The 12576-nt window shown below is 37.6% G+C and overlaps 1 long non-coding RNA gene and 1 other non-coding gene across 2 annotated transcripts; one reads left to right on the top strand and one right to left on the bottom strand.

The window, feature by feature from the left end:
• Window positions 1-1487: 1487 nt before the first annotated feature.
• Window positions 1488-1561, bottom strand: TRNAV-CAC. The gene has a single exon. It is a non-coding gene; the product is annotated as a tRNA-Val (tRNA).
• A 163-nt stretch (window positions 1562-1724) lies between these two features.
• LOC113300226 lies at window positions 1725-5851 on the top strand. Its single transcript, XR_003335626.1, has 5 exons — window positions 1725-1900; window positions 2065-2118; window positions 2696-4048; window positions 4124-4582; window positions 5507-5851. It is a non-coding gene; the product is annotated as an uncharacterized LOC113300226 (long non-coding RNA).
• The last annotated feature ends 6725 nt before the right edge of the window (window positions 5852-12576 follow it).

Raw genomic sequence — 12576 nt, 5'->3', positions numbered from 1 at the left:
GCAAAATACTACGCACTTGATTTCCTTAGCTGATCTCACACACAACCATTCTTAAAGAATATAATACTCAAATACGATAGAAACAACAAGATCAAATCACGCAACTACAGAGAAAATATTCGGGTCTGGCTTCACAATCCCAATGAAGTCTTTAAGTTGTTAACCTACAGGGTTTCGTGAAAAACCTAAGGTTAAAGCAGAATCGACTATAACTTATACAACCAGTATCACACAGGAGGTGTGGGGATTAGTTTTCCCAGTTGCTAGAGTTCTCCTTTATATAGTTTTCAAATCAGGGTTTGTAACATAAGTTAACTTGGTAACAAAGCATTCAATATTCACCGTTAGATGAAAACCTGATTAGATTCAAGCTAATATCTTTCAACCGTTAGATCGAACTTAGCTTGTTATACACACATGAAATGACCCTCATTTAGGTTTAATAACCGTACCTAAATGTGTACACCATGTTGGCTCAACCGTAGTTAACCGAGGTTATCTATATGAGCACTCTTATATCAACCTTATTCATCTTAATCATAACTAGTTCAAATGACTCAAATGAATTAAACTAGTTAAAGAGTTGTTCAATTGTTATATTCTCATAGAAGTATACAAGAACACAATTGAAGAAAAATCGGTTTGATTCACTCGAATCAATTCATGAACATTATAGCCACGGTTTGCAAAGAATGCATTCCTTAATATATAAATGTATTAGTTCATGAGCCAACCGATTTTAGAACTTTAACCACTCAAGTATGCAAACGGGTATGCATACTTAGTAGCCGGTCTGAGTTTGTGTTTGCCAGTATGCAAACGGGTGCGCATACTTAGTACACTTCCAACACCAGCAGAAATTCCCGGACCTATACCTTACGCAAGTATGCGTATCGGTATGTGTACTTGGTACACGGAATTTCACAACTTCAAGTACGCATACATGTATGCATACTTTAGTTACGGTCATGGATCACATACATGCAATAATGCACACTATGTTTATAATCCAATGATGGTTAAGTATTCTAAACTCTTCTTTCAATCATTGAAACTTTCTTAGAGGATGACAATACCCGTTTTCACACACTATCAGCATCAAAGCAAATTTCAAGTTATTGAAATAATCATAACGAAACATTCGAGGTCTACACCAAATGATTATATCACACAAACCATGTAAGATGTTACTCGACGATTTTCACATGATCAAGATGAACATGGTTGAATCGAAAGCTTACAATCACATATTTCGAGAAACATGTAAGCAAGTTAAACTCAGCTCGAAATCTCAAATGTGTAAAGTAGAAAACTATATCGTAACACGACTTATGTCTCAATATAGGAAATAGAGTAGAAATAGAATTTCCAAGTGATAGATGAGTTTCAATCTCCACATACCTTTTGTTGATGAAGTTCCACAAGCTCTCCTTAGTAGTTCTTCGTAGGTAAAGAGGAAAAAGAAAAAGAAAAAGAAAAAGAAAAAATGTCTGATCCCAGGTTCGAACTGGGGACCTTTTGCGTGTGAGGCAAACGTGATAACCAACTACACCAACCAGACTAGATTTGGTATTTCTTTGCGGTTTTTATTCTTGTCCGATATTGTTCTTGGGTGACAGGACCAGGGCGTCCAACTCCAAAGCCCACTAACTCTGGGACGAAATACACTTATGGGAATAAACCCTAACCCCTGGTAACTCTTTCCACATAAGGGGATCATTTCTTGCTGCCGCTTCTTCTCTGCCTCACCTCCTTCAACTCTCTTTCGATGTCTCCAATTTTCTTCCTCTTCCTCTTGATTCCACCACCACCATCCCAAGACTCTCTCAATCTGTCTCTCAAAGAGAGATCTGAAATTTGTCTAGGATAAAGAAAACAACGGTTTACTGTATGAGCTTGGGTAAGCTTCTTTCCTGTTTGTAATTCTAGGGTTTATAAACAAATTGATGAAATTTATGCGGGTTTTAATGTTTTGGATTGTGTTTCGGGTGTTCATTTCGAATTATTACTAATTAACCCTAATAATTAGAAACTAATTTGTCTGTCTCTAAACATATTTTGCAGGTAAGAACAAGTATGTCAGGATGAAAGTACTTCTGCCGCGCCACGGACGATAAGGTAGTCAGTGTTATCCTTCTCATTATTTGATGTTTGTTTTAGTGGATTTTGTTGTAATAGCGTGTTGTGGTACTCACATTCTGAATTGGTGCATACACAAATCATAAAACGTCTGTTTCTCCCCATTGTTGATGCGAATTGGTATTATTGAAATTGGCAAAGACTGTCCACAAAGTTGCACTCAATATTATCTGTTGATTGTTATCGTGTGAAATACACTGATATGCTTTCGTTATATTTGAGGTATACTACTTTTTTAGGAAATGCTCGCTGAGTTTGGTGTATGTAGTTGTTGATATGATATCACATGTATGTTCATTTTCAACCGTCATAAAGAGAACAGTAAAACATACATCTGAGTTTTTATTGTTGCTGAAGGAAATACAACCATACATGTTTGAGAAAACTTTTTCCAAACTTAAAATTTCAAAATTTTCTGCTTGTCGAATGCTATAATATGTAGGAACACTAAAATTTCTTCTCAGAGTAATAGAAAATACCTTGTACTGATAATGTTCATCTGGTTCTTGTTGTTATGTATATAAACTAATTATTTTATAAATTGGTGATGATTTAGGAGTATGACAGTCTTTAAAGGAGAGGGTTATGTGGTTCATGAGGATCTTCTAAAGAGTAAAAATTCTCAAGGACACCAAATACAGCAACATGGATGAAAACACTAGAGAAGTTGCAAAGCGTATTGGATCCGAAATCTAAAATGATGACCTCAAGACCTATTTTGGGAATGCCATAGAGAATTGGCTGATTGAGTACCTATTTGAGTGCAGTCAGATCACAATTACTGTACCAGCTAAAAAAGAGATAGAGAATGTACTAGCGCTGAGTGCTCTACTCAAGCAAATTACATTAAGATTTAGGTGAAGGAAAATTGTGGTCTCTGCTCTGCACAAGTTGACAGGATTTGGGCCGGAAAAGTTGATTCACAATTATTACTGGCTCTTAATGAATCTCAAAGGAAGTGGTATTGGGTACTATATCTGCAGTGTATTGTAACCACAGGTCAACTGTGAAACTTGTTTGGGGTCCACCTGCGACAGGAAAAACCAAAATCATCAGTATATTACTGTATAGCTTGCTAAGTATGAATTGCAGAACACTTGCTTGTGCCCCAAAAAAACAGTGCCGCTGCTGAACATGCGCCGCATATCTTAAACCTTCACAAAGATGCTTCCGGATTGAAGTTATGTGATGATCTTGGAAAGATTTATGTGGATCATCGTGAGGACAGTCTTCTCGAGTGTTTTGCTCCATTAACTGGTTGGAAGAAACATTTCGATTCCATGGTATTTTATTGAAAATTGTGCATCTCGGAATCGTTTACCTTTGGAGAATGAAGTAATTACAGAGGTTCATTACAAGTTTGCAAAAGACCGATTGAGAGCTTTTAGCTGTACCCGTCAAGAGAAGCATCAGAGTATTATGCATCCATCTCCCTAAAAGATTTTTATTTGCCGGAGAATCTTGAAAAGATGGTTACTGTTTGTGGTTTGCTTGAATCTTTTGAAATTTTGCTCTCTCAAAGTCGGGTAACTGGCTAGGAATTAGAGGAACTCTTTGCACGCCAAGAAAATTATTTCAAGGAGGCACAAGGAAGTCGGGCATCGAATGAGGATTGAAAGTGCAGGTCCTAAGATATGTCAGTCATTCTCTTGCTGATCGCCTTCCAAGTTCCAGCAACAGAAGTTTCTTAACAGAGTTCTGTTTGAAAAATTCATCCCTCATTTTTTGCACAGTGTCAAGCTCATACAATCTGCAAGAGGTAGACCTAGAACCACTGGATTTGTTGGTAGTTGATGAAGCTGCTCAGTTGAAAGAGTGTGAATCAGTGATTCCCATGCAGCTTGAATCTATACAACACGCTGTCCTAATTGGCGATGAGTGCCATCCACAAGCTAGAGTCAAAAGCAGGGTAAGTATAACATCAATTTCTTCATTTTAACATGATGTTTTGTTCTTAATATTTTTCAATGCATTGTAATCTAAGGTATCTGACAAAGCTGGCTTTGGAAGAAGTCTATTTGGAAGGTTGGGCTTTTTTGGGCATTCAGAGGACCTTCCCAACATGCAGTACAGAATGCATCCTAAAATAAGCTCTTTCCCAAACCACAAATTTTATAAAGACCAGATTAGAGATGTTTGAAGTGTTGTTTGAGAAAATCTTCAATATTTATCTACCGGGACCTATGTTTGGTCCCTACTCATTCAGAAAGTGAACATCCAATAGCACTAGGAGAAAGAGTGTTGATTTTGTTTTTACAGAGAGAAAAATTGGAAAATCCACTTAAATATACACTCTCTCTACTAGTGCTATTGGTTGTTCACTTGCTCGAATGAAAAGACCCATATTTCTAATGAAGGGAGGAGCTAGATGAAGCTGGGCATAGTATGAAAAATATGGTTGACGTGGCAGTTGTAACGGCAATAGTGCGAAACCTTTATAAAGGTATGATCAATGTGTTTTTTTGTGAAATGTAGGAGATTTCTATAGATGCTAATTTTGATTAAACATATTTCAGTCTGTGTTAATTTGTTGCATATTAACATTCCAGGCACTGCCTTTGGACTAATCATATCGTGCATGTATTGCTTTTTATCTAACTGTAACCTTACCCTACTTCTTTAGCTTCATGCCATAGATCACTTAGCGTTCACCTAGATTCTAGGCTTTGATTGACATTTTCTACTTTAGTTCCCTGTGTTCCCTGTATGCCCATTGCGGGGAGCAGTGCTGACTGCTGAGTCTTTCAGCCATTATTTTAAAGTAGAGGTGGTTCTGGTTATCATTTCTTATCTTAGTCTAAATTTTTTGATCATTCAGATTAGAGATAGCAAAACAAGTCTGATTGTGGATGCATGAGCCCAGGCTTATCCAGTCTTTGCTTTGAACAAGCAGGGACTTTTGAATTGTGTCCAAAGCGAGTTCAATCGTCCTAGTCTTTTAGTTTTCGCTGTCTGTTATCCTATATCATCTCAAATGGCAATGGGTGAATTCCGAGTTACTGAACCAACTCATTTACGTCTTAAGCTTGACGGTTGGGCTCATACTATATCTTGTTTTAGTCCTGGCTTATTTTCAGCCATAATGTTCATATAAAGAGACAGCTTTTGTTTTTGGTTAAGTTTGAAATCTTAGAATTGCTTTTTGGTGTAGATCATGGAGCCACCAGGCTCACCACCATCTGCTTCTTCAGAGCTGAATATTCTGTCTTTCTCTATAATGGGTTTGACTAGTTCATTTGGGAATCTCAACTTAATATTGCTGTGCTTAGTTCTTCAATAGAACGCCAAGGCCCCCCGTGCTTTATTGATACTTTTTTCTTTGCATTGTCGGCTCATAATCACTTTTCCTTATTCCATCTGGTTGCAGGAACTGATGGCCGATTCTGAAGTTCCGGAAGGCATATATTCACGGGCCCGCATCGAGGAGTTAGACTCTAAATGTCTGTGGCTGGGAGCAAATGTCGTGCTAGAATACACAGGTGCAGAGGTCCGTTTGTTGAGAATTTTTTCTTTTAGTAGTACTGCAGTACCAGTATTCAGGATAAGAGCACAAAACTGTTCTTTTTGACATGATGTCACTCTTCTGGACCCTTGGACACATAGATGTTAGCATGTCCTCGAGGGTGTATCTTATGGAAACTTTTTAAAAGAAATGTTAGTGACCTGTGGTGGTTATAGATAAATCTTGTATAAACTCTTAGTTAGATATGCATATTTCAGTGCCCTGTAATCTGTATTGGGTGGATGAGAAGTGATTCACATTCAGCAGCGAATCCAGGATTTCGAGGCAAGGGGAGAAGAAAAAAATGATACACAATAAAAATATCTACCCAAATATTTTCTTCCATTGCACATAATAAACTGTATATTACAATGCCTAATAGCCTTTGCTAAAGTATGCACTAAACTCCCAAAAAAAATTACTTCAATGCTTCTTTAGGAAGTTTAGGGAGGGCAAATATTTCTATGGGCTTGGATAACTAAGAGGCTCATTGAAGATCTGTGAAAGCAAGAGGTCGCACTTGCTTCACGGTAGATCAGCCACTGTCACATTACTCAGTTCTTCTTTAGTAACACAAAACAACGGAGTATAAGTGATTTGCTTAGGTAATGTTCATTAGTACTGAGCAGGTGTAGAATTTAATAGAACTATAGTTCCTCGTTACCCTAGTCAGTGTCGTTCAATTTGCACTTTTGTCTTCTTCATTTTTTTTCTTACATAGTCGAGAAGGATAGTTTTCCATGGAAATGCGGATTTTGGACCAGTTTTGATGTAATTTTATTCTTAGTTCGTGTGTTCTCAGTGTTGTTGGTTTTTCTTGTCAGTGATTAATATCGCTGTGTCTTAATTTTGGTGAAATCTGAATCTCAAACCTAATTAGGCCGCCGTGTTCTTATTACAGTTTTTTTATATCAGTAGGCGAGGCTGTGATAATTCTAGCTGACCTTGACCTGAAACTGAAAGTACACACAACTTGAAATTTATCTCGTGTCAAAGAATTCAGTTGCCCTAAGGTTGTGGCTTCATGCATGCACACCTGTTTAGCAAGAATTGGGTTATTGAATATTTCGAAAAAGCAAACCTTGTTCAATATAAACGAGGCAACACATGAGCGTTCATGAACAAATTGTCGGACCGAAAACGTTGCAAGTCTGGAAGAACTGAAAGTACAACTGGTATTAAGCTTTAAAGGTGATTGTTTTGCTCGAGGGCATACATCACAACTGTGATTGAAATAATGAGCCCCACAAGTATTGCTATGGTTTTAGATAATTTACTTATGGATTTGTGAATTTTTGGCTCTAGTGATGTGAGTCATGTTACTGCTCTTAATTATTATTTTTTATATATATTTTTTTTTTTTTTTTGAAAAACAAACTTTTATTAACAAAGAAGAAAGTTACGAGCATTCACAATCTGATCCCTCTCAAGATAGTTCAAAAAAGGAGGACAAAAAACCCAAGATGCTTTAACACATAACTTCCTAGCCCGACGTGCAAGCCGGTCTGCAAACTTATTCATAGTACGCCTAATATACACAAGCTTAAAGACAGAACTACTAGGAAGGAGGCTGCAACAGTCATTGAGAATATCTCTGCATCTCCATCTGGCCGAGTGACTGACTCCATTCACAAAATTCACCACTTGCAGGCAGTCACTAATAAAAAGAACTTTGGACAAGGTCAGCTCCCTTGCCCAGGAAACAGCCAAAAACAACACCATTGCTTCAGCACAAACTGCATCAGGAGCATGCCCAAAGTTCGATCTACAAAATTTTATTTTTCCTGCAACATCACATAAGATCAAACCAACTCCCATATTAAAGTTTTTATAAGAGCCATCAATGAAGAGAATGTGATCAACTTCAGAAATTGGAGTTTTAGCATCTAGACGAACAACAGACACAGGGGGAGGATGAATATAAGTATTCAACATTCTTCTAGTGTTGAGGATAACTTTATCCAGATTTATCGCAACTTTCTGAAAAACTACTTCGCATCTCAGCTTCCAAATACACCACATAACAACTGCACCTATACTAGGCCAGCCAACAAGGAATGACGACTGACCTAGCCTAATATCAAACCATTTCAGAAAGTAATCTTGAGGCCACTGAAAATCAAAAGATATCAGATGTTGAAGAGACAATGCGAACCAAATGTGAGACGCAACAATACATTGAAAGAAAAGATGAAGAACAGTTTCAGAAGCATTGTTGCAGAGAGGACAGGAAGGATCAATAGGGTTATTATAGGCATTCATAGTAACATTAACTGGCAACATATGAGCAAAAACCTTCCATATAAAAAAAACTTAACTTTAGGAAGACAGTTCAACGACCAAACCTTAGTCCAAAAAGAAGACTCTTCAGCAGTAGCAAACTCGTTTGTGTACACTTTATAAGCAGATTTAATTGCAAAATTACCATCTTTAGTGTGTGCCACATAATCTTATCATCACAAAGAGCATTCAGACGTATAAAAAGAATTTTAATCACATCCTCAGGACAAAACAGAGAATTCAGAATATCTAAGTTCCATGTATTATGAAGAGGGTCTATAAGCTCACTAACAAAGGTGTAATTATTATAATTAGGATCAATAGATAAAGGAGGAGCAAAAGAGAAGGGTAACCATATAGAAGACCAAATTCTAGTAGAGTTACCATTGTTAATCTTGCAAACAATATTGGATCTTAGAAAGCTTAGACTGTTAACAATGCCCTTCCAAATCCAAGAAGAGGCATCATCAACCTTATCGATTTCCAGCAAGTTTTGATTAGGAAAATATTTATCCTTTAGAAATTTTGAAATTAAGTGATCATGGAACTGTGTAACTCTCCATGCTATTTATAAATACCCTATTCAGAGTATAAGAATTTATAATGCCAAGACCACCACATTTTTTGGATTTGTCAATGTCGTCCAAGATCGAAAATAAACAGCCTTGCGGGGATTTTTCTGTCACAGTATGCATAGTAGGGGATATCTCTTTAGTCTGCTTTTAGCACTGTCTTGGGTGTATTTAAAAATTCTATTACTGGCTGATTACTAGCCACTTGATTATGGACACGTGTTTGTGATCCATTACTTAGGGTTAGGCCAATAATTGTTCTTTTAAGATGTAAGAAAACTTTGTTGGTTGTTATCTGAAAATTAATGAAGTGTTTATCTTTGGATGCGGATATTTTGCCCCGATAATTGGCTTGGTTCTTCGATCCAAGAGGTGTTAATCACCAATTTATCCCTCTTTTTCAGTCTTTGTTTGTCAATCTGTTGTGTAATCACAACAATTGGTATTCAGAGCCTTGTTTTCACCCAATTTTTTTTTCCAATGACGCTCAAAGATCTTGAAACAAAAACCTCAGCTAATGAAGCTGCTATCAGTAATCTTTAATCGGATTTCAAAACGCTTTCCACTGATCTTTCTACACAAATTGATATTGTGAAAGCTAGTTTCAGAGAAACCTTACAAGAGAATAACCGCAGTCTTATTCAGTTGCTCCATAAACCTGCAACTCACAATCGATCTGAACATCCCGAAGGTTCACATCAGCAAGATGACGATTACATAAATTATTCTCATCATCATTCTATCTTTCCTAATCACCATCATCGGATTCCAAAACTAGACTTCCCACGATTTGATGGAGATAACCCAAGAGGATGGATCCATAAGAGTGAAAGATACTTCCAACTCAATGATATTGAAGAACATAGGAAAGTCGACATAGCTGCAATCTATTTAGAAGGTAAGGCTGAGAAATGGTTTCTAAATTTTCAAGTTAATCGAAATAGAATTACCTGGCAAGATTTATCTATCCATTTATGTGCTAGATTTGAAAATCATGTAGAAGAAAATTTTGTTGGTAGCTTCAATAAATTAGTTCAGTCCTCTTCTGTGGATGATTATTATGATGATTTTAAATCACTCAAATCTTTGATGTTATGTATGAACCCTTCCTTGAGTGAATCCTACTTTGTTATGAGCTTCCTCAGTGGATTGAAGGATGACATTGGTGAAACTGTATCCATGTTCTACCCACAAACTCTAGCTAATGCCTTCTCATTAGCTAGACTCCAAGAGAAGAAACTTCAATTAACTAATGCAGCCTCAAATCCATTTACCAAATCCTTCAATACCCATTACAGCTCACGAAAACCTTACACTCCTAATCCCTTAACTCCTAAACCAATTATCACTTCATCCAAATCTAGCCCTTCCACCCCAAAATCTTTTTTCACACCTACACCAAAGTCCACCTCCACACCTCATATCATTAAAATACTCTCTCAAGAGGACATGGACAAGAGAAGAGCTCAAGGGCTCTGTTATAATTGTGATGCAGTATACAAGCCTAGCCACTTTTGTAAGGGTAAATAAAAGTTACACATGTTACACATGGACTCTACTGAATCACAGGAAACTGAGGAGGAAGAGGAAGTGTTTGTTGAGGCACCTGAATCTCCAGTTCAATCTGAGTTGAAGTATCTTTTCATGCTCTCACTGGCTCTGCCACTGGTGATACAATCAGGATCCCTGGCCTCATCAAAAAGAAGACTGTGTCTATCCTTATTGACACAGGTAGCACCACTAGTTTCATTGACAGTGGATTGGTTAATTCCCTCAAGTACTCTATCACCTATGTTGGTCACTGTTGCCAATGGAGAGCAAACAACAAGTTCAGTCGTTTGCTCTAAACTCCAATTGAGCATGCAAGGGCACCATTTTATGGAAAACTTGAGAGTATTACCACTTGGGGGGTGTGACATAGTACTTGGAGCAGATTGGTTGAAGAAATTAGGTGATGTGACCTTCAATTTTGCAAAACTTAGTGTTTCCTTTCTATACAAAACCAAACTTATTACATTGCAAGGCACTACTCCAAAACATTCATTCCTGATGATGACAGGAGAAGCAGTCAAAAAGTTCTTTCTAAAACATTCACATGGGGTAGTGTCTCAACTGTTCTCCATCCATACAACTTCAACACCCCCTACCACTCCAGCCATTTTACTGCCACTCTTGCAAGAATATACTGATATATTTCAAGAACCTTCCACTCTTCCACCTGAACGAAGTTTGGACCATAAAATTCCCTTACAACCCAACTCCTCACCTGTCAACCATAAGGATTATGAGTGTCCTTATGTGCAGAAAGGAGTAGTTGAACAATTGGTTAAGGAAATGCTTCAAACTGGGATTATTCAGCCTAGCCACAGTCCGTTTTCCTCTCCCATTCTTGTTGTGAGAAAGAAAGATAATTCATGGAGATTCTGTGTGGATTATAGGAAGCTCAACAACATCACTACTAAATATAAGTTTCATATCCCTATTGTGGATGAATTGCTAGATGAACTACATGGTGCCATCATCTTTTCAAAGATAGATTTGAGGGCAGGATATCATCAAATAAGAGTTCATGATCTTGACATCCACAAGACAGCTTTTAGAACTCATCAAGGCCATTATGAGTTTAAGGTCATGCCATTTGGCCTCACCAATGCCCCTTCCACCTTTCAAGCTCTAATGAATGATATTTTTCAGCCATTCTTAAGAAAGTTTGTGTTAGTCTTATTTGATGACATACTTATTTATAGTAAAAGCATGAGTGAACATTTGGAGCATCTCAGATTGGTCTTTACACTGCTCATACATCACCAACTATTTTCCAACGTGTCCAAATGTTTCTTTGGCCAACCTTCTTTGGAGTATCTGGGTCACATAGTCACAGCAGAGGGTGTGTGTGCTGATCCCAATAAAATTGCTTGTATGCAATCTTGGCCAATCCCAAAGAAAATTAAGGAGCTGAGAAGGTTTTTGTCCCTTATAAGTTACTACAGAAAGTTTGTGCAGCATTATGGAGTTATAAGCAAGCCACTCACTAATCTCCTCAAGAAAAACTCATTCCGGTGGAGCTCAGCTGCTACAACTTCCTTTGAGACACTCAAACAAGCATTGAGCTCTACAACTATATTGGCTTTACCTGATTTTTCTAAGCCCTTTGTAGTGGAAATTGATGCTAGTGACATGTGCATTGCAGCTGTCCTATTGCAAGACAAGAAACCAATTGCTTAATTCAGCAAGCCACTAGGACCCAGAGCTGCAACACTCTCTACTTATGAGAAGAAATTTCTTGCTATTGTTACTGCAGTTCAAAGGTGGAAGCATTATCTCCAAGGTACCAAGTTCATCATAAAAAATGATCATCAAAGCCTGAAGTACTTATTGGACCAAAGGGTTACCACTGCATTCCAACAAAAATGGCTCATCAAATTATTGGGGTTTGACTATGAAATTCAGTACAAGAAGGGCTGTGATAGTGTGGTTGCAGATGCACTTTCTAGAAGACCCTCAGATCTTTCTACTTGTCACACCATGGCAATGTCTATACCATCTTGGGTACAAGAAGTTCAGCAGAGCTATGTTAATGATGTCAACGCCAATAACCTTATATCTCAATTACTACTCAACCCTGATTCTATACCTAATTACTCATTCATTGATGGTGTTCTGAGATACAAGAATAAACTTTATATAGGTATTGGTGCTCAGATTAGAGATAAACTATTACACTCCCTACATACTTATCCCATTGGAGGCCATTCTGGAATTCAAGCTACTTCTGTGAGGGAAAGAAGTCATTTTGGTCAGGTATCCATAAAGATATAGTCTCACTTGTCTCTCAGTGTGATGTGTGCCAAAGAAACAAAGATGATCACACTAACTCTGCTAGCCTTCTGCAACCTCTGCCTATACCTGAACATGCTTGGCAACATATTACCATGGATTTTATAGAAGGTCTGCCTCTCAGCTGCAAGAAAAGTGTCATTCTAGTGGTGGTAGACAGACTGACAAAATATGCACACTTCTTAGCTCTGCAACATCCTTATACCGCTGCATCTGTAGCTCATGCATTTCTAACTCAGGTGGCCA

This window comes from Papaver somniferum, chromosome 7, assembly GCF_003573695.1.
Source record: "Papaver somniferum cultivar HN1 chromosome 7, ASM357369v1, whole genome shotgun sequence".
NCBI lineage: Eukaryota > Viridiplantae > Streptophyta > Magnoliopsida > Ranunculales > Papaveraceae > Papaver > Papaver somniferum.
Note: the sequence above shows the minus strand (reverse complement) of the source record. Positions and strands in the feature narration are given on the sequence as shown.